The sequence below is a fragment of the Microtus oregoni genome, unplaced genomic scaffold (genome assembly GCF_018167655.1).
Source record: "Microtus oregoni isolate MIOR12 unplaced genomic scaffold, Mior012 000009F_ref0000495, whole genome shotgun sequence".
Classification (NCBI taxonomy): domain Eukaryota; kingdom Metazoa; phylum Chordata; class Mammalia; order Rodentia; family Cricetidae; genus Microtus; species Microtus oregoni.
The window spans coordinates 22,904,317-22,930,269 of NW_024543068.1; the positions used below are offsets into that span (position 1 = coordinate 22,904,317).

Sequence of the window (25,953 nt, forward strand, 5' to 3'; positions counted from 1 at the left end):
TCCTGGTAAACTTTGAGGTTGTTTTTCTGTTCAATTTCGCATTTTATGTTTAAGGAGGGATTTTTTTTAAAATTTACATTTATTAACATCTTTACTTAGTGTGTGTTGCAGAAGCGCAATTAGAGGCATATTTGCCGAGGGAGGGGTGAAGGGGGAAGTCAAAGGACAACTATGTGAATCACTTCTCTCCTCCCACCATATCTGCCCTGGGATCGTCCGGGAGGCAGCAAGCTCCTTTACTGGATAAAATGTATTTTGAGAATACTTGCTCTCTATATGGGTATTCCTTTTTCTTCCTGCCTCCGTTTGTTTGTTTGTTTGTTTGTTTTATTTGCCATCACTACACACGGAAGTTCCTGCAGGACGGCTCTGATGCTGTGGGAATTGTGCCTTTTTGCCAGCACTGCCATGGTTCTTGGGTCCTCCACTCCAGTTGAACTGTTCACATCACTCATACTGACTTTTATTACAAACGTGACAGACGAGGTGCTTCTGGGAATTTGGTCCATAGGTGAATCACAGAAGAGATCACTGGGATTTGGGAGCAAGGCTCTACCATCATCTGCAGACAGCTATTCTCCATTTTGAAGGATAGCTCCTGACCTGCTATTGGGCCTAAGTAAAAACAAACATTTGACAATGGGCCAACCAAGTTGCCGTGCGACCTGAATTGCCTATCACGAGCTGGGTGTTACTGGGCTCACCCAGTCATAAAAACAACCACACCCGCTGTCTATTGTCCAATGGAAGTGATACATATGTGATCAGGCCTAAGCGGGTCCTGAAGGCCCAAGCAATAAAGAAGCTGCCCAAGTGCCTCTGGTTTCCACTCCTGCTACAATGCTGTCTGCTGCGAAGCATGCACCTAGAGCCTCATGGGGTGTTCCCTGTGATCTATTGACTGAAAAGAGCAAACTAGGGCTGGCTTTACTGATGGTTCTACACGTTACACAGGTACCATCCAGCAGTGGACAGCTGCAGCATTACAACCCCTTTCAGGGACAACCCTGGAAGATACTGGCAAAGGGAAATCTTCAAAGTGGGCAGAATTCCAGGCAGACACATGGTCATATAGTTTGTTTGTAAGGAGAGATGGCCAGATGTGCAGTTGTTCACTGATTCATGGGCTGTAGCCAACGGACTGACTGAATGGTCAGGGACTCGGAAAGAACACAATTGGAAAATTGATGAGAAAAGCATCTGGGGAAGAAGTATGTGGATAGATCTTGCCAAATGGGCAACGGATGTGAAGATGCTTGTGTCCCGTGTAAATGCTCATCATTAGGAGTCTTCGGCAGAGGAGGGCTTCAGTAATCAAGTAGATAGGACGACCCATTCTATGGCCAGTCAGCCTCGCTCCCCAGCCATTCCTGCCATTGCCCAATGGGCACATGAACAAAGTGGCCAGGTGGCAGAGATGGGGGTTATGCATGGGTTCAGTATCACTGACTTGCACTCACCAAGGTTGACCTTAGCTGTGCTAAGCATAAGATTTGCCAATAGCCGAGACCAACACCGAGCCCCAGCTAGGACACCATCCTCCAGGGTGACTAGCCTGCAACCTGATGGCAGGCTGAGTACATTGGACAACACACTCCGTGGAAAAGACAACTCTTTTTCCTTACTGGGGTAGATACTTGATCCGCTTATGGATGTACCTTTCCTGCTTGTAATACTTCTGTCAAAACCACCATCTGTGGACTTACAGTGTGCTTTATCCACCGACATGGTATTCCACACAGTATTGCTTCTGACCAAGGAACTCACTTCTCAGCAAAAAAAGTGTGATAGAACCATGATCATTGAATCCACTGCTCTTATCTTGTTCCCCACTGTCCTGGAGCAGGTGGCCTGACTGAAAGATGGAATAGCCTTTTGAGGACACAATTACAGTGCCAATTGGGTGACATCAGCATGGAGGGCTATGTCAGGGTTCTCCAGAAGGCAATAAATGCTTTGAATCAATGTCCAGTATATAGTACTATTCCCCCCGTAGTCAGGACCCATGGGTCCAAGAATCAAGGATTGGAAAAAGGGAAAGTTCCATCCACTATCATCCCTCCCAAGTAATCCATTAAGAAAGTTTTTTGCTTCCTGTTTACACAACCCTAAATTCTGCTGGCCTAAAAATTTCAGTTCCAGGATAGAGAGTGCTCCTGCCAGAATCCACAATAAACATTCCATTGAACTGGAAGCTCAGATTTCCCCCGGTCACTTTGGACTTCTAATGTCCTTAAATCAACAGGCTAAGAAAGGAATAACAGTTTTAGGAGGGGTGCTAGATCCAGATCACCATGGAAATTGGACTGCCTCTCTGCCATGGAGGTGAGGAGGATTATGTCTGGAATGCAGGAGATCCTTTAGGACATATCCTGGTGCTATCATGTCCCGTGATTAAAGTTAATGGGAAATTAAAACAGCATAATCAAGAAGGGTGAGAAAGGGCACAGACATGTCAGGATATGGGTCATTCCTCCAGGAAAACAGCCAAGACCTGCTGAGGTGATTACAGGGGGTGACAAAAGTACAGAAAGGGTGGGAGAAGGAGGTAGCTATAAATCCCATCTAAGGTCACGTGACCAGTTGCAGAATGAAGAGTATGATTTGCATGGGTGTTCCGATTATATTTTGTGAAGATTGCATTTGTAAAGGTATTTGTATTTTCTTTCAATTTCTCTAACATCAATTTAGAGAATATCAATGTCTATCATAATTAAGTTTGAGATACTTAAAGTTAAAAGGATGTCCCCCAATGGACATTATCGCCTATTCTAAATTTGTAATGTGTTTGTGCTTGTATGAGGGATAGTTATATCATGTTAGGCATAATTATAACCTGGTTAAATACACAATGCATTTACAATTGTATGTGGGACGGTTATGTTTAGGCATTATTATGACTGGGTTATTGTTTTCATTTGAAAATTAATCATGAAATAAGGAGAAATAATTGTGTGTCAAGTTGACAAGAGGTAGGTGTGACAGCTATTCTTGGTTGTCAACTTGACAGTATCTAGAATGAAGTACCATCCAGAAACAGAGGGCACACCTGGGATGTAGATCTTCAGACAGGAAGAAGATAACATGCCTTTGATCCTTATCTTGAGGCTGGATGACACAGGCTTTTGATCTGTTTCTTGAAGAGGAATGGCACACGCCCTTAATCCCATATCTTGAGGTGGGAAGGCATAACTTTCATCTGGGCCACACCTTCTTCTGGAAGCCTATATAAGCCTTCTTGTCCTCATCTTGCCAGCACATTCATCCCTTCACTGGCATTGGAGCCTAATTCTTTGGGACTCCAACACATACAGAAGACCAGCGGAGACACCCAGACTGTGGTGGGACTGACCAACTATAAGATCTTGGACTTTCCAGTCACAGCTGGCCATTGTTGGATTAGTTGGACTGTAGCCTGTGAGTTATTCTAATAAATTCCCTTTATCTATATTTTCTCTATCTCAAAGAAGGAGAGGGAAATTCATTTCCTAAGTTCTGTGACTCTAGAAAACCCTGACTAATACAATATTCATTTTTCATAAATTGTTCTTGAAAAGCGAATGGCCATTCTTCTCTCTCTTTTAAGTGACACATCTTCAATGTCCTCTGGACCCCAGCTAATTCTGTCGTTGCCTAGACCTTTCTGGGCTTCTTCTAGCTCTTCCAACAGTCAGAAATTTTGAGGGACTTTTACTTCAGAGCCTGTGGTAGCCACCATCTTGCATGACCATCACTCCTTTTCAGCATAGTTCTTAAAGAAGTTAAGGCTGTGAGTTCAAAGGCCATCTTCACAGGACATGTAGCAGGAGTAGAGGACATTTCCTGGCATCTGCCCCATGGGTCTCTCTGCTCAGGTCAGGTGCTCATGATCCGAAACTTATGATTTGGGATACTCATGCAAACAATACCTCCAAGCCAAGCCTTTGGGACTCCTAAGTGTAGGAATGAGCGGGTCTCTGATCTTTCTGCCTTCTCTTGTGCTCTTTCCCTTCAGTTGGTTTGCCTTGTTCAACTTCAGTGTGGTGGTTCCTGTTTTATCTTATTGTATTTTATTTTGTTATGTTTTGTTCTTATCTCTTAGAAGCCTGTTCTTTTCTGATAAGAGACAAAAAGGAAACGGATCCAGAGAGGGGATGTGGGAGAAACTGAGAGGAGTAATCAGGATATATCATATGAGAAGATAATCGATCTTCAATAAAGAGGGTCAGAGAAGACTACACATTCCTCTTTCCTCATATATTTGTGCTTATTGGTGATATTTCTTGAGCTGTTTCCATTTTTCTTTTTCTTTCTGTGAAATGTTTTGTGTGTGTGTGTTTAGTTTGGAACCACCAAGTTGAAAAGATATATTTCTAACCTGACAGTTGTACCATAGGTGAACTGTCAAATTGTGAAAGAATGAATTTCTAGTTCATAAAATTATATTTGTTTCTAAAATTAAATTAATCCCTGATAAAAGTTGCTTTTTTAGGAATTGGTCCCTGACCACTACAGTTTGATGCCATCTCCATCATGGTTGATTGGTACTGCTATTCTCCTTGACTAACTGTATACATGCGTATAGTGGAATAAATTGCTTCTCTATCTCTGTTTTTTAAAAAGATGTGAATACAGTACACATAGAGGAAATTCCTCCCAAAATTTTAATCTTAATTTTTTGAAGTACAGATTTTATAGTATATGAATTTTAATTTAAAAATAAGCTTTATGTTCCAAAAATACCATTTTTAGAAAGACTGGAAGGAAATGTATGGGGAAAAGAATAATTCTAGTTTTCGAAGATTTGTTATAAATGATGATCCTCATGTTTGAACATTCTGTGATTTTATTATTCAACATTTAAAATTATAAATAGAGTCTAAATACTGTAAGAGTCATCAGAGCTCCCATCAGCACAGTGCTACAGCTGACACGCACCAGCGAACACAGCAAGCCAAGAGTTCTGACAATGCAAGCCAAAGCAGGTTTGATGTTTCGTTCGGGCCTACACGAAATTAGAAGCTCAGAAAGAAAAACCTTAAAGGCATTTTGCATCATATATAGCATATCATAGTGAGGAACAAATATTCCATATATCATCTGCTATGGATGACAAGGACACATATGTCATGAAACTTAGGTGCCATCTGCAGAGCAATTCATCTAATTATTCCAGTAATTACTGAATTGGAAATCAGATGGCTGTGAAGTTCGGTCACATAGTTCATGCTGAAAACTTCCTCAAAGTTAGCTGTGTCTCTGGCAAGGCCCTGGAAGGCTCCATCTGTTGGTTTTTAAGCAAGAGCTCAAAGAACCTGTAGAGCATACAGTGATAGAGAGAAGTCTTGTGTCGCTGTCTCTAGATGTTTATAAATTCCCTTCCATGGTCAAACAAAGCTATCGGATTCACAAGAACTGGGAAAAAGAAAGTGAAAACAACATTTAACAAAAATAGTAAGGTTGAAACCGGAAATAACTGAACAACTGCAACAGAAGAAAGATCAGACTCTTTGTTCCTCAGGTGTAAAGTCTCTCATCACTACTCCAGGAAGCAAGAGAAATTTCATTTAAAAAAAAAAAAACAAGGAAGGAGAGATGGCCCTGTAAGATGGCAGCCACCACAGGCCCTTAAGCATTCTGACTATTGGAAGAGCTGGATGAAGGTCAGGAAGGAGTAGACGAGGGCACAGTTGGCTGGGGTCTAGAGGACAGTGAAGCTGTGACAGACAGACAGGGATGGCTAATTGGCTCTTCAAGAACAATTCATAAAAAATGAGTGCAAGCCTTAAAATTGAATGTGGACCTAAATACCCAGAAGCACCCTTGTCTGTCAGGTTTGTAATAAATGTCAGCAAGAGTGATTTTAGTAGTTCAACTGGAGTGGTGAGCCCAAGAGCCATGGCGGTGCTGGCAAAGAGGCACAATTCCCACAGCATCAGAGTCATCTGCAGGAATTCAGTGTGTGGTGATAGCAAAAAAAAGAACATGAAGCTGCCACAGCTGCCAAAAGGACAATATTACAGCAATTAGTCACCAGGGTTCCAGCCTCCAGTTCCCCCATCCAACCTAACTCTTCATTTTTCATAGTAGTAAATTTTCTAGATACATCTTTTAGGACCTCAAAGTCCTGGAGACGGAGCTTTGACCAGACTTCATCCTGAGATACCATACAGATCCTAATTTCTTGCCCATTTGAAAGACCTAAGTTGTGCTGGGTAACGTCTCCTGATGAGTGTAACCAATGTCCAGTGTGTGCCTACTTGAATCAAGAAAGTGTGCAGTGGGCACAATTAACACAACTATACACAGACACAAGACACATCACACAGCCTGATGCTGGCTCCACTGTGCCCTCCAGCCACTACTGCATGGTAGCCCTTAGAGCAAATAGTTAAATCTTCAGGTAGCAGCCCATGGAACTACTTCTGGATTTGGGTTACTTTGGCTTCACCCCTGCTTTCTTTCTTAAGTATTATGCCTTCTCGGCCATCATCCTGTCCCCGTTCCTCCACTCATACTCTTGGTTGGAGGTTAGATTATAATCCTCCAATTCCCTCTATAATTGGCCTTCAGTGAAGAATTCAGAGCTTCCCATTCCCCCCTCCACACACACACACCTTATCAGAGGGTGCTGTTTCTCCCTCCTCCTCAATTCCCTAGTTGTCACAACCTGACACTTGCTGTGGCCCAAATAATCAAAGCAGGTTGGAAAGACCAGACCCCCCTCACTGAGCCCCAAATCATACTTACCACCATTTCAGAAAAGGGGTACCTGTTCCTCAGCCTGCCACCACCACCAGCTTTGAACTCAGGTCTCGAGGTGAACCAGTCAAGGGGCTGCTGAGACCTGGCAGAGCTCAGGGTCCACAGTGGTTACCCCTAGAGAAAGGCCACCCCAACAGTCCTAACACACAATTCTGTCGGTTCCTTTTCTACTTATTGCTTTACTTTTGCATGCTGAAGAGGTTTGCACGGGCTCTCGTGGTCACCCTGAAGTGGAGCTAGACAGCTGGAACATGAGGCCCTGACCCTGGGGACTCTACTTTCTGCGCCACTCTTCAGGCCTTCTGCAGAAACCCGGAGGAGCTCTATGTCACGGGGTTTTCTTATCAATGGATCTGGTCTCCTGCTCACTGCCAAGTTTTCCACTCTGTTCAGGAGCACTAAATGCTGAGCTGTGGATGCACACCTAATAAATACAACTCACAAGGCAAAAAGAAGAAAAAGGGGGGGGGGCTGGAGAGATGATTCAATGGATAAAATATATGTTATGCAAACATGTTATGCTATTAGTTATGTTATGAAGACCTAAGTTTGATCCCCAAAGGGCTTGTAAAAGTTGTGTGTGGCTGTCCACACCTGTGACTCCAACCCTAGGCAAATCCAAGAAGACTACTGGCAAGTTTCAGTGAGACCTGGGCTCAAAAACTGAGGTGGAAAAATAGAGAAAGAAAACTAAATTCAACGCCTGGCTTCCACATGTGGCACAAGGATAAGAATACCTGCATATACACATGCAAGCATATGCATACATTGCAGAGAGAGAGAGAGAGAGAGAGAGAGAGAGAGAGAGAGAGAGAGAGAGAACAAGGTTAAATAAACCACTTAAGAATTCCTATCAAGGGGCTGGAGAGATGGTTCAGTAGTTAAGAACACTGACTGCTCTTCCAGAGAACTCGGGTTCAGTTCCCAGCACCCACATAGCAGCTCATAGCTGTCTATAACTCCAGTTTCAGGGAACCTGAAACCCATAGCAATACACTAATGCACATAAAATAAAATTTAAGGTGGGTGGTCCTTGGACTTCCCACAGGGCAGGGAACTCTGATTGCTCTTTGGGCTGACGAGGGAGGGGGACTTGATTGGGGGAAGAGGAGGGAAATGGGAGGCGGTGGCGGGGAGGAGGCAGAACCTGTAGAAGAATGAAAATAGACCCATATCTATCACCATTCACAAAACTCAAGTCCAAATGGATCAAAGACCTCAATATCAATCTGAACACACTGAACCTGATAGAAGAGAAAGTGGGAAGTACCCTACAACATATGGGCACAGGCGATCGCTTCCTAGGTATAACCCCAGCAGCACAGACATTAAGGGCAACATTGAATAAATGGGACCTACAGAAATCTTTAATAAATAAATAAATAAAAACATTGAAAAAAAGTTCTGTTTTTTAAAAACAGAATTTTTATCAAATAAGAGCTGTAATTCCTACTCTTTTCCCTATACAAAACTTCTGCAATAAAAAAATAAATATAATAACAGTATCTTTGATATTTGAAAGCATACTGTATTATGGTTCTAATTTGGGGTATAATTAAATGATATATACTCAATAGCCTTCATGGATAATGATAATCTTAGAACTGTGAAATATTTCATACGTGTGTGCACGCATACACACTTATATCCACACGCTGTGAGGGAATGTGCAGCCCCACTTAAACCTTCATCCTAGGAATAGCTAACAAGGATAAGTTAACTACGTGTTCTTTGGAAGTAAAAAATAGACTTTTCAAAAAATAGGGGAGAAGGAATGGCTTAATGAAACCTAAGTGAGATTTTAACATGTTCCAAAATAAAACATAGCAACATATGGAGTCACTAGCAACCAATCATCTCTCAAAACACTTGAGAATACATTTGGGGGATGCACGGAGAGCTATCTTTAATATAGTAATATATGTGTTGAAATGTGTCCATCTTCTTCTGACAATTAAGTGGTATAACCTATCTGATTTACATGTTCAACTACAAATTCTCACTTAGCTTACACACACACACTCACAAACGCACACACTTCTAGAAGTCAAGACTCATCAACCAAGCTTGATCTCTTTTCCCTTACTGCTCAAACATACCAGTTTGGAAGTAACACTTGAAAATGGCAGAAAGGCAGCAATGTCTTCCACAAACAGAAGCTCTGAGGCTTTGGGCCCTGCCTCCCCTAGACACTGTGATAGCTCCCTACCGGCCCAGACATTCTTCATCTTCCCAGAAGGAAAAGAAGATAGAGAAGAAGCTCAAGGGATTAGGTTATTCTGCCAGTTTTTAAAGCCACTGCCAACATTTCTAGACTGTCGGAATCTCACTAGCATGCTCTGAATTGAATTGAGCAATATATTGGTCTTGTACAATTTAGCCTTTGCAAAGAACCCTGAATAGTTAGCATGGAGCAATCACATTCATTACCATCTGACATTACTCAGTTTAATAAACTCATGATAAAATTGGAAACATGTACCCAATAAAAATGTATATTATGAAAACATCAGAGCTTATAGAGTTGTATGATGTAGGTGGGATTTTTTTATGTCTTTGAAAATAGAATTTCTTTTCATACAATATATTCTGATCATGGTTTCTCCTCCCCCAACTCATCCCAGATCTTTGGCACCTCCCCACCCACCTAAATCCTCTTCCTTTCTTTCTCTCCCTGTCTCTCATTGAAAAACAAACAGGCATCTCAAAAATATAAATAAGATAAAATAAAAACAAAGAAAGAATTGGGTACAACATCCAAACAAGAACTAGAGAAAGAGTCACACAAAAAGCACAAGAAACACATATTGACACAGATACACACATTCATACGCACAGGAATCCCACAGAAACATAAAAACATTGGAAGCCACAATATATAAGCAAAATACCGGTAAGATTCTTTTTTAAAAAATGCCAAGACAAACATTGTGAGAAAAACAAAAAACAAACAAACAAACAAAAAAAAACTCCAGAAATACCACTGAGTTGGGTTTGTGTGGTCCAGGTACTGCCCCTAAGAGTGGGTTGTCTCTCCAGTGACTCTGTTGAAGAAAACTAACTGCAAGTGCTTATCAATTGGGAATCACTCCAGTTTAGGGATAGGGGTTGGTGTTTACTTCTCTCAGTACTGGGGCTCCATCGAGCTTAGACCTGGGCATGCTGCCTCGGTCTCTGTGAGTTCATATGAGCATCAGTCTTGCTGTATCTAGAAGGCCTTGTTTCCTTGGCATCTTCCAACCCCACTGGCTCTTACAATCTTTCTGCTCCTCTCCTGCAGGGTTCCCTGAGTCTTGAGGGGAAGGACTTGATGGAGACATCCAATCTAGGACTGAGTGTTCCAAGGTCTCTCACTCTCTAAACATTGTCCAGCTGCAGGTCTCTGTATTTGTTGAGATGGTTTTTAGATCAATCAGGGGAATTTAATTTTCAGATAAATAGATTTTGGTAATGAGAGCAATTTAGAAGGAAGTCTACTTCAGATGGATAAAATATCTTAGAATAATATTCAACTTTCTTCAACACTCCAAAACAAATGCATTTGGAGAACATTTGGAGTGAATATAATTTTGATTTGTTTATGACTTCTTTATTTTTCAACTCACAGAAGACTACCCACACAGGGAGACTGAAATTTTAACAGAATTGTTTGAAACTAATCCAATCCCTTTTTGGAGAAAAAAATAAATCCATTTTCTTGCACCCTAGAGCAATTCAATACTTTAATGATTATTATGAAATGTTTGGTTTTTTTAAAAAAAAAAACTTTGCCCACTTACAAAAAGTAATGTTATAGGGTTAAATGTTCGAGGCTACAGAGAATGGGATCGCTAGACATGGAAAATTTAAAGGCCTTTCAACTTCTAATTTCATGTACAACACATTTTATTGTCTTCAGAAAATTACTTGTACACAGAAGCAAGCTTACCTTGTTGCTAAGAATTTGTTAGCTGAGAACATCAAAATCTATTGATACTTTAGCCAACATCAAAACTGTATAACCCCAACACTGAAATCAAGTATCTAGTGTTAGCATCCCTTTCTAAGTGGATATTGACATATGGCCTATGACAGACCATATGACAGCCACTTAGGTAACAAGGGTAATAAAATTGTCATGGTTTTCAAATAAAACAGGCACTTTTCAAACTGTTGTACCTTAGTAGAAGTACCTTCCAATGAGGCAACTCCTCTAGATGGATTTCTGGGTAGGGGGGAAACAAAAGGCCTCTTCCAAAGCAGCTGGGGGAGTCCAATCAATTCTCAGATTTCTCTACTCTAAGTATTTACTGGCTCTTTTTAATTACAAAAAGAAAAAAAAAGACACCATAAATTGTCTGTTTTACTGTCTGTGCTAATTTCATTTCATTATATCCTCGGAGTAAGCTATTATTTTCCCACTGGTTCCCATGGCATTTTTCATTATCAGTTGCTAATTGTCTAGCATTCACATAGGAATGTGAATCAAGTAGGCTGCTGCGTGGGCTGAAGTTCTAGAGGAAGCTGAGCAGCAAGAGGATTCGGTATTGTTATTATTGTGACACATTAGAAAATTTCCACCCACTTACATGCCCACGTCACTCTACTGCACATCATCCATATCCCGAGGGGCCATGCACTGAAGCCTGGAAAGCCATCTGTACCAGGCATCCCACTGGTGACTATCATTCCGCATCAAGGGAAGATTATACATCGGGTCTGGCTCCACTTGGCATATGTGAGTGCTGATCGTCTAACATAGCTATGAGAGATCTATTTAAGAGGTTCCTTGATTCCCCACCTTGAATAGCAGCACCTGGCTCAGCCAAAGGATACCCTCAAACTCCTCTTTCCCCCACCAGTTACACTGCCAGATTGAAGCCAGTTTAGAGAGCTAACCAATTCTTGAGATGTAAACAGGTTGAAGATTTTTAAATATATTTTGACATGAAGTGATTTTTAAAGTTATGCCCAATGGAAAGCTCCCCTCAACTTATTGGTTGCACAATTCGAAGACTCTCCCAAAACAATGTAGGCTATTCCCGTTGACCTTAGTCACCTCCCAGAACCTGAAGGTAAGACCCTGTTTCTGAAGACGTCACATACTTCAGGCACGAGAATTAGAGGAATCACATTGGAACTGACCTGGAAACCTCCTTCCTCAGGACTAGTTCTCATAGCACCCAACAGTGCTATGCAAGCTCTCAAGGGAGAAAAAAATCAATGGTCCTACTGAGCTGCAAAGTCTAGGAACCGCAAAAATGACCATGGTGGCAAGATAGCCCCGAGGGTACAGTAGTGCCATTTGTATCTTCGGGACAACCAACAGCCATCTCATCAGACTGAACTCCCACTTGACAGAAGGGAATTATGCCTGGTACTATAAACCTATAAGCCAGTTAGTTACCCACGGGTGACGGTCACAGACCCTGGAAAAGAACTACTACCGCCACTCTCCTAAACTAGCGTAATTCCCAACTGTCATACACACGCATGAAATTCTCAAAATAAAAAAAAGTAATCTAAAAAATTATTCCCAATGGATCCCAATTGAATCTTGGTAGCTAACTATATTTATCTTTGTGGATTCAAAAAGTGCAAAACAAAAATCCATTAGAAGAGTCCAAACATAATATACTGCATGAGTAGGATCAAGAGGGAGTTGTCAAGGTCCTGTCATCACAATGCAAAGGCAGTGTCTTGATTCATGTTCTTTGCAGGCCCTGAGTTGCAGAGCAACAAGACACAAAGCTCTGGTTTATAGCACACTGGATGCTGATCACTTGTAGCAGAAAACCATGTCTTTCCTTTAGAGGTCAACCAAGATGCTTTCAAACACTGACAAACCCGAAAGCTATAGCATAGCCTCAAGCAGCGCCCTCGGAAACCACCACAGTCCAGTTCCATTCCGGTACTTTACAGCTAAAGATGAGGATATTAAAATTCCCACAGATGTGCTCAGTTTGTGAATTGGCTCACTCCAATTAAACCAATGCAGTATTACCAAACTTAGGGTTCAATTAATTCATCCTCATTTTCAAAATTCCTCTGAAACCTCCCGTGTCTCCATCACGCCGTTCTCACCAGAACGCACATTTACAGGCACTGTCCTCTGCACATGGGCATATCTTTACACAGAGATCAGTACGTTTGCTCATTGTTTGTTTAAACCATGGGTAAGTCCCACTAGACTAGAGTACCGAAGCCGTAGCTGGTACCCTCTTTACTCCTCACCTTCCTGATGCTTTGTTTGCAGAGAGCTGAAATCTGTGTTAGTTTAAATGAATGGGAATGTATAGCCTGTTCAGTTTCCCTTTATCTTTGATTAATTGATCTGTAGTATCCCTATCAGTTAATGGTCACTGAATTAGACAGAAAAAGATAAGCTTCTCAGGGCTCCTTCAGACAACAAAACCCTCGTGCTTGGTGGCTCCACCAGTTAATGGCTCTGCTGCTCTGACCCTGTGATTTTAGGTTCACCGGTGGTTCCAAGCCTGCAGCCAATGACCAAATGCACAGGCTACAAAAACTATTACTTTTCAAAACACACACAGAAGCCGGGCAGTGGTGGTGCATGCCTTTAATCCCAGCACTCTGGAGGCAGAGGCAGGCAGATCTCTGTGAGTTCAAGGCCAGCCTGGTCTACAAGAGCTAGTTCCAGGACAGGAACCAAGAAAAGCTACGGAGAAACCCTGTCTCGGAAACACACACACACACACACACACATAGCAGAGACCTAGCCACACAAGAGCTGACCTGCAGCCCCACTTCCCCACTTCTGATGGTGCTGGCTTACCCTACACTCCACTGTCTCCCCAAAATCCTCCTCCACAACACTGCAGAATCTTCAAAGGAATGCTCTTCTTCTCCCCAAAGGCTCCAACCTCACCAAATGAGGAGGTCAAAGTGTTCCTCCATGATTGACAGCTGGCAGTCTCCATTCTAATGCCTATGATAACTGAGGTCACTACTCTGCCAAGTAACCCCTTTCTTCTTCGTCCATGTCTTCTCAGCAAACATTTTTTCTCACAAAAAAAAAAAAAGCCAACGTTGGTCCTGTGAGTATCTCATGAAAGTGCTATGCCTCCCAGATTTCTTTCTCTACCCTAAACCATGGTAGTTTTCTAGTTTCCCTCCTTATCCCCCATAGAACTGGACCTTGTCCTTAACAGCTTTGGGGTTTGAAAAGAAAGACAAGTAAGGTCTTTGAAAGAATGGCTTTGTAGCCTCTCCATTCATTCATTCATTCATTCATTCATTTACTGGTGGTACCTAGACTGTACATGCGAGGTAAGCATTCTGTCACTGAACTAGATTCCCAGGCCCCACCCCTAACCCCATGCCTGCTTCTCTGAGTGTTCACTGAAGCTTCCCACAGCTGCCAGCTCTATAGGACATCTGGACAATAAAATGCAGAAGCCAGCAACAGAAAAACATTACCTGGGAGCGTTCTGCTTTAAAACTCATTTCTATTTGGTAGAGACCAAGCAGGACTGTGGGCATCTAAACACATGGCTTCTGAAGCCTCTGAGGGGAGCAAGCAGAGAGAGCCACAGCATCCTGTAACACAAGCAAGGCAGACCAAAGCTTTCCAGAAAGGATGGAAAGACTTCAAAACATTTCTCTCTCAATTTTCCCCTTTCCACTGACATGGCTAAGCTAGGAAAGGATGCTCTAAAAAGCATCATTTCAAACCCAAAAATATTCAGTGCATGACTTCCATGCGACTGCAGCCATCTAAACTCCTGCCGAGATTCTCTTTCAGAATCCCACTGTGAGGAGAAAAATGAAACAAGAAATGTATTTCTCAGCTTGGCTTTCATTATTCAGATCGAGTGGAATCCCATTTTGATAAGACCACTGATATCTCCACCGATATCTCCCCTGAAAAGGGGGGAGACTGAAGACAGCCTGTACTTGAACATGAAGAACCAACCTGAGATGACTCCTTTAATAATTCAACAATTTATCGGGCATCCATTCATGACTGAGACTTGATGTCTAACCTCAAGAAGCTTAGTACAGATTTTCATAGAAGACTCCATTCACGCAACACTTATTCTAGATCCAACAAGACTTGCAAATGGATTCTTGCTATGTGACTTAGCAAGAATCACTGCAGAACTTAGATTTAAAATACCCCATTATCTGCATCTGTAATTACTATGTTGTTAACGCTGCAATAAAAATAAGACCAAAGCTGAAAAGTGGATATTAAAGATGCCAAAGAAATTGGTGGAATATGCTGCCTTCTTACAATTTGATCAAAAAAAAAAACAGTATATTCTGCTAATTTCTAATCATTGCTAATATTGATAATTAGGTTAGTTTAATTAATGAGAAATATTTTATATACAGTCCCAGAAGCCTTACTAACAAAGAAAAAAGCTCCAGATATTTTTCAAAGTGCTTGTTGATGTGTCTTAAAGTATCATTTTTAACATAAGATCATTTCAGCTGTCCACAAACTGGAAATTAAGGTCTAACCCCTACTTCCTTGTGGCAGAGATATGGGAACTTAACGTATAAGAAGAGCAAATCTGTACTAGGGAAATGATGCTGGAGTTTGCACACGGGGCACAGAAGAAGGACAGGAGGGTAGGTAGTATGAAAATGAGCCACAGGAGCGAAAAGAAAAATTCTGTTTGGCCAGATAAGGGAAAAAGGGGCTTTGAAGCTGGAGCCTCGGCAAGGGAGAGTCCAATGAGAAGCACTAAACAAGAGAATTCAGATCTTGCAACCAAGTCACTTGAATTATGAGATTACAAGGAAGAATGGGAGGGCTAGTAATGACAAAAACAACAGCTACCATTCTCCAAGGCAAAGGCAAGCCTTAAGAGGGAGGATGAAGGCAGGAGTTTAAATTACTACTGATCTCAAAAGGAGATGGTGTTTTGATAGGAGAACCGAGACTTGTGAAGTCCTTGGAGGTCTTATGATGATAGTATCTCACTGTGGGTCACTAAGGAACAGGTATTGACTGGGGAGTTCTTTAACAGGTGCCAGCCCAAGGCAGGCCACAGGACAATAAAAGATGCTGGCATTTATGCAATATAACTATGATCAGGAACCTGTTTAATGGTGTCAGAAAGGCAGACACAGACATCCTCCCTTACTATAGCAATGCTCTGAGGTGTCCAGACTGAGATGATATGGAAATGTACTAACTACTCAGTCCCAGCCAGCTTCCTGTGGATTGGACCTCCTGCCTCCAAAATGGCAGTCATCAGCCCAAGAATGGGTCAAATGTTGTGGTCAATCCAGGAACTGGGGAGGAGAAGCCTTTCCCTGACAGTTTAAGCAGATGTGTCATCCCTAACCTAAGCCAAGGAAATGGCCCAACCTTTGTCAGCCATTCTGGTTCTCGGTTTGATCTGGGGACAGCTGGTCTAATGAGGATTCCAGGGAAGCCTGCCTACCCCTGCATGGGCTACAAACAGGAAACCCAGTAGGGGAAAAGCAGAGACCCAGCCAAGCAGGAACAGAATCTCCAGGGAAGCTATGCAGAACAAAGGCAAGCAGAGTCATAATTATTATATTTTGCACCTACTTGGCACTTGCTATGTGCCAGGTCCTTTACGCTCATTTAAGTTGAACAATGGTCCCGTGAAATTGAAATTATTATTATCATCCCTTAACAGATGAGACAAAGCTGAGCTGTAGAAAATGAGTGAGACACCCACAGTCACAAGGTAGTAAGTGTCAGAGGCAGGATCTGACCCCAGCCCTCTAGCCTGAGTCCCCCGTTTGATCATTCGGTTAGCCTGCCACTTGCCATGGAACTTTTCAGAGGCTAGAATGTCATAGACTTAGCGACCATAAGCATGACAAGTCTGAAGAGTAAACAAGAATATGGAATGACATGAGACCCATGAACACCAATTTGAGCCAACAGATGGAAATAGAAGAGAAAAAAAACAACCAGGAAATAAAGGGGATATCTCCTCAAAGGTCAAAGTTAAATTAAAAAACACTTGCTGACCCTGAAAGTGATATATATATGTAAAACAAACAGGAACAACAAAACTATATGGATGCACTTTGCTGCAACTGTTTATTATGTATGTTCTCAGCCTGAGATTTCCTCCCATGGAGATAAAAATTACCATTGCGCATAAGCAGATGACTGCAATAAATATGGTAAGGAACTAGCATTGCCAGAAAGGTTTTTTAAAGAAGGAGAGAAAGGCTGCTAATTCTAAGATTGGGAGCTGAAAAGCCCCCAAATGACATCAGCCTAAATTCTCCTAGAAAAGGAATGACAGGAAGCTGGCTCCTGGAACTTTCTCTTCCGAGGTGACTCATTCCATCAGCAGCGGGGACAGGGGTGAAATAGAGATTGCAGGGGTTTGGCAGGAGGGCTAGGGGAGGGGGGAGCCTGGCTTCTATTCTCTCCTACACCTTCTCCCCCTTTGATGCTATTATGACCCAGGTTTTGCCCTGCCCCCTCCCTAGTTCAGAGGCAGGAGTCCTAACCCCCAGTCCTTTGAATCATGACCATATTTAGACATACCATCTGCTGAGATGACAAACTGAGTTCTTCAGAATGGAGCCACATCCAACACAACTGCTGTCTTCACCATGTGAAGTGATTTGGCCACCACCATGGGCCTGTAGGAAGAAGGACCCTCTAAAGACAGAGGCAGAGGACCACCTGTGGCAATGAGAAGGAATCAGGGCAGGCCTGAAGCTCAGATGCTTCCCCCGCAGACCAGCGGCTGTTTACAGCTCACAGTCGATGCTGTTGGTTACCTCAGCCTGGCTGCCTCACACAGCTGCACGCTTTGAACCACAGATGTACATCAGAGAATTACTTGCTGTCTCGGTGACTAAATATGCAAGTCTCCCAATCCTAAAACAGACTGCCAATCAGTGTGTGGAAGAGATCATGCAACTCACAGAGTTGGGTAGAGAAAAGGATGCAAAACTTTCCAGGTTTCTGCAACGAAGTTCAGAGCACAGGGAGACCGCTATTCGAAGCCTGAGTCTGTTCCTTATGAATTAACACAAGATGCCTTTAGATTCTCTGTCACTTGCTCCCTCTACCCCATAAATTCATCCTTCTAAATATTACACAATACCCATCTCCTGCCAAGTATGCCTCTCACTGTCATCCTCAACCAGGGCTAACTGTTCTCATTAGCTACAAGCTAAAAACCCATCAAGTTTCCATTTATGGTAGCTAACTTTAACCCAAAGCACCCTCGCTCAACTCATGACCTGCTGCTCCCATGGGAATCTTCCAGTTTTACAGCTAATCTGCTAAACTCACTGGCCCTGGACAGAGTGATTATATATCCATGTCTAAGCCATGGGCCTCTAACCCAACCCCTCCCCAAGAACACCCTCCTAGTTAAATGCTAACCCAAAGTCCCCTCTTCCATGCTTTTTTTTATTTTTTTTCCCATTCGGCTCTCAAAGGGGACTATACAGTAATCTCTAAACAGCCACACTTAAAGCATTTAATACCTGGCCAACTGGACAGGTATGGAATGGTTAAAGGTTTGTTCCTTTGAGAAAGCCTTCACTATTCTTCATACCCCGCCTACCTCCCATCATATCCAATGTGTACCAGTCTGGATAGCACACCAGGCAGGAAAGAGTAGGGTGTGGACTGAGAGTCAGAGTCTGGAAAGAGAACCTGCAGCAAGCCATATTTTGTTTGAGCATTGCCTTACTATTTATTTCCCTTATCCTTAGATAGGTCATTGAGAACGTGAACTAAACATAACCACTGGGATGTGTGCTGCCTCTTCCCTCCATGGCTCCTTTATTAAATTGGATCGACTATGGGGCAACAGAAGAGGTATGGTTTGAAAGCTCAAACAGACATTCATCACTGGAAAGTGTATTCCTTGGAGGAGGGTTGTGTGTCACACTGATGCCCTGTGGTCTACGCGAGTATTCCCTCATCATGAGTCAGATGGATACGGGGAAGAATTCTATGCCTACCCATAAACGTGTAACTCTCTGGTGTTTCCCTGGGAGAAAGTCCCATTCTTCCCTTTTGCAGGTGGAACTTAAGAAACCCCAAAGATACATTGTCTGAGGAAACCTGGTAACTAATCCAGACTTGGATTTCTGCTCTGGAAGCAATAGCCACTTGCTCTTCCTAGGAAAGACGAAAAGGATGCACTGCCCATCTAAAGCAGCTGTGACAATCACTCTGGCTGGTCCTGAAGTCATCAGAGCCTGTGTCAGCAAAGTCTTCAGTGATCTTAACTGAAGAACAAAGGAGGCCTGACATGGGTCTAAGTTGACAAACGATTAACAGGATCTCAAAATTAAGACGTTCCTGCTGTCAAGGGACTTTCCCTCACAACTGGCAATGGAAGAAAGTGAGTCTTCTCCTAAGGCAAAGGATCATCCTGGCTTTTCTAAAACTCACTCATAGTTAAATAAACACTGCCAAGCATGGCTATCGCTAACAGTAAGATTATTCTAGCAATGATAAGCAATGACTGATTTCTGAATCTATGGTGAAATACTGTTTCAAAGAAAAACCATATAGAGGCAAATCGAAATGTTTAAGCTCTTACAAATGAAATCTCAGACATGGCCCTTCCCATAAGGAAGTCCCTGGTCAAGCCACAGCCAGCATCAATGGGGCTGCAGATCTTCCTATCAGTCTTTCTGTTGGCTTTGTTACATGTAAGACAGTCCATGTTTACACTGGACAGTGGAGGCAGCTTTTTTTTTCTAAATTCAGCAATGAGAACATTTTGTTTAGGTTTAACCCAGTGAAGATGTGAAATGAACCTAGAGACATGAGTAGGAGAGGTTGGCTCTTTTAGAAAATGTGAAAACAGGCTGAACTGTTTATAAGGAAGAGAACATATCAGGCCTAGTGCCTGGAGGATACCGGATGTGGGGCCTGTGGCCTCCTCTCCCTGAGGCTCAAGCAACTGAGACAAGATGTCAGAGAAATAGCTGGGGAACTGATAGGGATCAGAGGAGGAGGCCAGTGGAGCAGAAAGGAAGGCCAGGGGATATGGGAAAGAATGAGGAAAGTGGTGGAGGACTTGGCAATGACATCCTCCGGTTCCAAAATGCAAACTCACTGGCCAAGGCAAGGCTAACTAAACAAAACCTTATCTCAAATTCAGGCAAAGTGATGGGTCAATTCCCCTAACATTAGCATGGAGTGATTAGTAATCTCCTGAAGTCAGCCACATTCAGCTGACAAAGCGTGTCCTTCTCATGTCAGGCAGACCAATTTAGACTGATCCCAGTGCCATCTTTTTCCTTTCTACTAAGCCACAGTTCCAATACTCTTTTCTTTGCTGGGAAATCACAGCAGAAAATGGCGACTCCTTGTGCGTCTCTATGGAAACCTTAAAACTTCCTCTAGAAATCACCAGAAAGAAAGAAAGAAAGAAAAAAAAAAGGCAAGCACATAACCCGTCTCTGACTTTCAATCATAATCCTCTCCAAGGAAGAAAACTGAAAATTAGATGGATTCATTCCGAGTTCCTCTTTCCAATCAAACAGATGGGATTTAGATAAGCTCTTAAAGAAAATTGTGCTTTATATAATAATATGTAAACTTATCACAAACCTCAGAGGCTTTTTCTAAGGAAAATTCTGATAATCAAAGCATTCCTGTACAACTCAAATTCCTGTAGAGCAACAAGGTTAGATAAATTATTCCCTCTGATAAAGCGCTTACGAGGTCTAAAGGCAAAAGGACCTAAATATTTGAACCCTTTGCTAGTAAACTAAAGCATGAACAATAAGAAAATATACTGCTAAAACCCCAGGATCACAGAATTCTTTCTTGTGTTCTTATTTAATGGCTTTTGGGAGTCATTCTAAAGAACTTACACATAAGAAACACCTACTAACACTTGGGAGGCAGAGGCAGGAAGATCTGGAGTTCAAGATCAGTCTTGGCTGAGTGAGTTTGAGGCCAGCCTGAGGGACAAGAAGCTCTGTCTCAAAAGAAAAAAAAAAACTAAAATGAAATAGAAACAAAAATGAAGAAGAATCTGTTATATGCTCACCACAGAGCAAAGACTGAGAACAAACTGACTTCACTGATGACTAGAACCATCCTTCTAAGTCCATCGATGTAGCCTGCGCAGCTGAGACACCCAGACGGTTGTCAAGTTCAGAGGCAAGCACCAGCCCAATACAACTCAGAGTTGAAGGGAAGAAACCACCAACAGCCCTGTGCATGGTCAGGGCCGTGCCCAACAACTTTTGTAGACAGGTGCTACCTCCCTCTTTGGAACAGATCTAAACACAGAGATAGGGCACCTCCGCCCTGAGCACAAAACCTTGGCCAACTAGAGAGCCAAGTGTAGGTTGGTAATAGTAATGAAGAGTTAAGAATTTTCTATTGCAGGCAGCAAAATCAAACTCTGACTTTAAAAATAAAATGAAACAAGAAAAACCACACTTAGGGGCAGGCCTTGTGTCCAGCAATAGGGGCCCAATACAAAACAAACTCAAGGATATTTTTGAAGGGTTGTCTTCGTTTTTGCTTTTTGTTTGGTTTTGTTTTTTGTGGGGTTTTTTTTTTTTTTGGCCTTATAATACTTTGTCTGGGCTTCCCCCCCCCCTTACCCTACAAGTGTTTTGCTTATAGTATCTGGTTTTGTTTCATTATGGAGTTTCTGTGTATTCAAATGTGTATGTGTCTGCATTTATATGTGTTCCTTGTACTTTTTCTTTGGCTCTTTTCTTTCCACTCATTTGTTTGTTTTGTCCTATTTCTATTAATTTGCTTTTGTTTTAATCTCTTTTTTTAGATGCCTGTTTGTTTTCTAATGAGAGAGAACAAGAAAGGGAGAGGACTTATGTTGGGGAGGACCTTGGAGGAGTTAGAAACAGGGAAGCTGTAAGTGTAAGCAGAATGTATTGTATGAAAAAAAAAATCTATGTTCAAAAAAAAGATATAGAATTAAAGAGGAAAGAATAAATAAATAGTGAGAAATTTTTTAAAATTAAACTAGAATGTGATATTTTTTATGTGAACTCTGAAGACTAGAAAGAAAGAGAAATAAGACTCAAAAGGGACCAGAATACAGGTCATTTGGGCATCTGGATGGGAGAGGGAGGAACTGGTGGAAGCTTTTATTCTCTGGACCTTAGGTTCTTTTCTGAAGCGTCTGAAGGAACATGCTGACCTATGGGCTGGAATGGCAGGGCATTGTGATCGACAGTGCCATTAACTGCCTTCATTCAAACTGGAGTGGCTTCCCATGTCCAGTAAGATCAAGATGGAAACGAAGTCTAGGCAAAGAGTAGTATGGAAGGTCCTGATCACCACTGCTTTCTTCAGATGGAGGACCACACAGTGCTAAAGGTAGGAGAAGGCACTGAGATCCTCCAAAGAGCATCTTCGCCTCGTTTCTCCAGCCCCGCTTCTGTTTCAGCATCCCTGGGCTGACTACAGAGCTCTCGTGCCTCGAACTTTCTAGAGAAGGCCCCTTATGCAGCATATGGCCCTCCACCTGGGAAGGAAGATGGAGTGGAAGTTGGAAAACAGGAAAAAAAAAGTCTGGTTTTAGGGGTCCAGCCTTTGTTGGCTTTTTTTTTGTGTGTGTGTTGAGAGATACGGGGTTAGAAACTGCACGTTCTGGTGCTGACTTCCGTAAGTCGGTCTCTGTGAAAGCTGAGGGATGGTGGTGGAACTTTGTAGCTGGCGTCCTCCCCCTCCTCCCAGCTCTGCTCCCTGACAAGCAGCTGGTGATTTAACTGTCAAACTGTAAGCAGCACATCTTCTTTCAAGAGCCTCCAAAGACCACTCCAAATGACAAAGGAATATAACAAATAAACAAGCGCCTGAAAGCTTCTGTGTTGCCATGGCAACTAGCCTAGCTTTCCTAAACTCACAGAATAACAAAAAAAAAAAATTGCACTAGAGAACATGGGGGTGAGGTGCTACACCTCAGCTAATAAACATGGCATCTTATTAATGTTCCTGTTTATAACTAAAGAATGTTACCAAAACAGGCCACAGTTGAGGCTAACCACAACCACCCTAGGACCTGGATATCTAGGCGGCTGACTTTGTTTTGCTACCGAATAGACAAAATGTCTGACTGGTTCACTCAGCAGGCATTTAGGGGAGTAACACCCCACTGTATAGCATACAATACCTATTTCTTCGTGAGCAGATAAGGTCTGGAGTCCAAGTGGCTAAGCAGTCCAGGAGAGAGGGTAAGGCGTGTTTATTAGGCCACAATGTCACCTTTACATACAGATTCCAGCCAGAAACCAGTCACCTATAAAAACTGGAGGGGCTAGGATTCTTATCTTGTGGTGTGTGGTGTAGGAGGGAAAAGGGAGGCTAATCGTCAAGAGTTTTCTGAGGAGTAGTGATCTCAGTCTTCTGAATGAAAGAAAAGGGGGGTGTGCCTTGTTTACACAGGCTCTAGGCCGGCTGGTTGCTGGCCACACTGCCCAGTCTGAGGGTAGCTGATTATAGCAGTTGTCATGTCCCATATCAAAGTATCCTCTGGTTGCCTCTGAAAGCTGTGCTCTTCAACTTTCTCACTACAAGGATATCAAGAGCAGGAAGATCGTCTTCATGAAAGGGCCCTCTTAATGGGTGGGCAGTTTGGCACAATCTTCCTGGAAGGAAGTTTGAGGATAGTTTTAAAGAATATTTTGATTGAGAATTTAATCCAATGTATTTTGATCGTAGTCGCCTGTCACCTCTCCAGCTTAGCAATATTTATCCACTACCACAATCCTCCCTGAGTCCTTGACCCAGCCATTGCACATGAAGAAGGTATTCTAAGGAGCTCCCCACAGCCGCACATGACGAAACCTCAGAGACATTCATGGCAATGCCGCTTGCAGTAAAGGGAAGTTTGAACAGTGCAGAAGCTCAGTCACACGAGACAGAAGCTAATAGAGTTCAGTTCAGCTGTGCAGAACTCCATGTAGCCATGCAATGGGAAGAACATCTGCCCTGTGTTAAATGAAGAGCGCATTTTAAAGCGTTAGGTCGATTTTTCTTAAAATCTAGATAGAGGTAAATAACTAGAAAAATAACTTCAGAATAACAAAGATGGTCTCGGAAGCTATGGCTTCGTCCTGGATTTGTCACTTACTAAAAGTTGCCAGTGGTAAAATGTTTGTTACATAATTGTTTAAAATGTAACAAATTAAAAGGATGGTACTATAAACCCTTCAAAACTCCATGCCTGGGACAGTCACATCCCTAGGGGTGCCTCCATATTATGATGTAGCTAAACTGACATGATGCCAAACCGTAGGCTAAGTATTTATGTTTATATCCATAGACAAATGTTACTTTTATCCTTAATCAGAGAAGCTTTCTCTTATCAGTGAACCATGGTGAATACAGAGAGCGCCCTCCCTACCTCCCCTCACCCCGCAAGGCTCAGAAACACTGCAAACGGAAGAGCAGAGGCCACGTAGAAACCAGAAGAGAGGTGAGAGATAGGGAAGGCTATCTTCAGGGCATAACAACGCCACTGCAAACGTCATCCCAGAGCCGCTTCTGGTGTGTGAGCTTGGGCCTGTAAACAATTAATCACGGTGAACTTCTCCCTCCTGGTAAACTTCTGGCAACTGATGGTTCCTGGGAAAGCGGTAGTCACTGTCTTTAGTCACATGTAAGGCTCCAGTGAATAGTTCCAAACCCATGGCCACGTAGACAGTCTAGATTCAATCAGAGTCACAAAACCAGAGATGTGGATGAGGGAAGTGGACCACTAGGAAAGTGGGGGTCAAGGCATCAGGAGAAAGAGAAGAGAGGGTAAGAGTAAACAAATTGGCAGATTGCACTGTGTGCACGCATGAAATTCTCAAGGAACAAATTGATTTTAAAGTACAGCTATATTCTAGTTCTACCCTGCTCCCAGAAATGGATAAAAGAATGTAAAATACCCAGTTGGCTTTTAATTTATCTCCTCAATAAAAAAATATAAATAAAATAAAATAATAAAAAAAATAACCTTTGGCAGAGAAATCGACAAGCAAATACTCCAAGAACCACAACTAGATGGAGACACTTTGGAGGTAGGATGACCGACATATTCATTTTCTATTGCTGCCGGAGTAATTATCACCAACAGAGGCTTAGAAGAACACAAACATACGAGCGTACTCGGTCATAAATCCGAAAGAAGCCTCACTAGGCTAAGAGCAAGGTCCAGGAGCACTGCCTTCCCTTCTAGAAACATGAGGGAAAACAAGAGGCCTGCATTTTTCTGCCTCTACAGGAAGCTTAGATTCCTTGCTTTTCCTCTGCACTCAAATTGTCACCAGTGACTCCATCTGCCCTCCTGGGTCCACTTTCCTCTTCTGTTGCACTCTTGTGACACTGGCCTCACCTCAAGAGTTGAGGCCACGCTCCTGTTTCAAGATTGGCCATTAGCAATCTCAGTTCCCACCCCCCGCCCCTGAAAAATATTAATTGCCAGTCATTATGCAACATAATAGAAACACGGGTCCTCGTGGTGGGGTGGGTGGAGAGGTTACACTCGAGCCATGGGAGAGAGAAGGCAGCTCCAGCTGAGACCAAGATTGAAACCTGTAGACCTTGCAGCCAGTCAGTGAATGAGAGTCTGGGTACCAGGTACCACCTATTACCAGTCATGGAAGCAAGAAATACACACAAGGGAGAAATTTGGCGAGGAAGACAGCATGGGGGTGCCCATTCCATTGGAGTATCTGTGCCCTGCAGCATTTAGCTTTATGAGGAACTGATAGGGAGGGTGGCTTGCACTAAAGTCAAATAAGCGGGTGATGGACGCTTTCAGAAAGCGCATGGGCTCAGCAAGGGAGAAGCTCAAGCTCCTTACTAGAGTCACACGGAAAGACAGAGACGCCTGACTTAATGGACATGATCATTTTTACTCAGATTTACAGACATGGGGTAACACGGGAACATGACATGGGACAAAGAAGGATTAGTAGCAAGGTGTATTACGCAAGCTGGCCTTCTTTGCTCAGTTAAAACCATAGGGAAATGTGCCTTGTGTTTCTGTAAATTCTAAAGTATATGTGCAAGTTAAACACAACATATAGCTGCCTGTGTATACATCAGCCTGGTAGGCAGCGTTGTTACACAAGGTCTACAGTGTGTTTGCAGCCGTCTGAACTAGTTTTGCAATAAAAGTGCTGTAAGTTGTATAACACTGGAAAGCATATTTAAGTCACTACAAGTTTCCAATCACTCATAGCTAATTCGGGAACACCCTGGCTGAGATACTATCTTTTAGAAACAGTCACGGAGAAAATTAATAG

The 25,953-nt window shown here is 42.6% G+C and overlaps 1 protein-coding gene and 1 pseudogene across 2 annotated transcripts in view; one reads left to right on the forward strand and one right to left on the reverse strand.

The window, feature by feature from the left end:
- Syt16 (synaptotagmin 16) overlaps positions 1–25,953 on the reverse strand; it is a 254,323-nt gene that overhangs the window by 135,866 nt on the left and 92,504 nt on the right. The window lies entirely within an intron of this gene.
- Positions 5,588–6,009, forward strand: LOC121452127 (annotated as a pseudogene).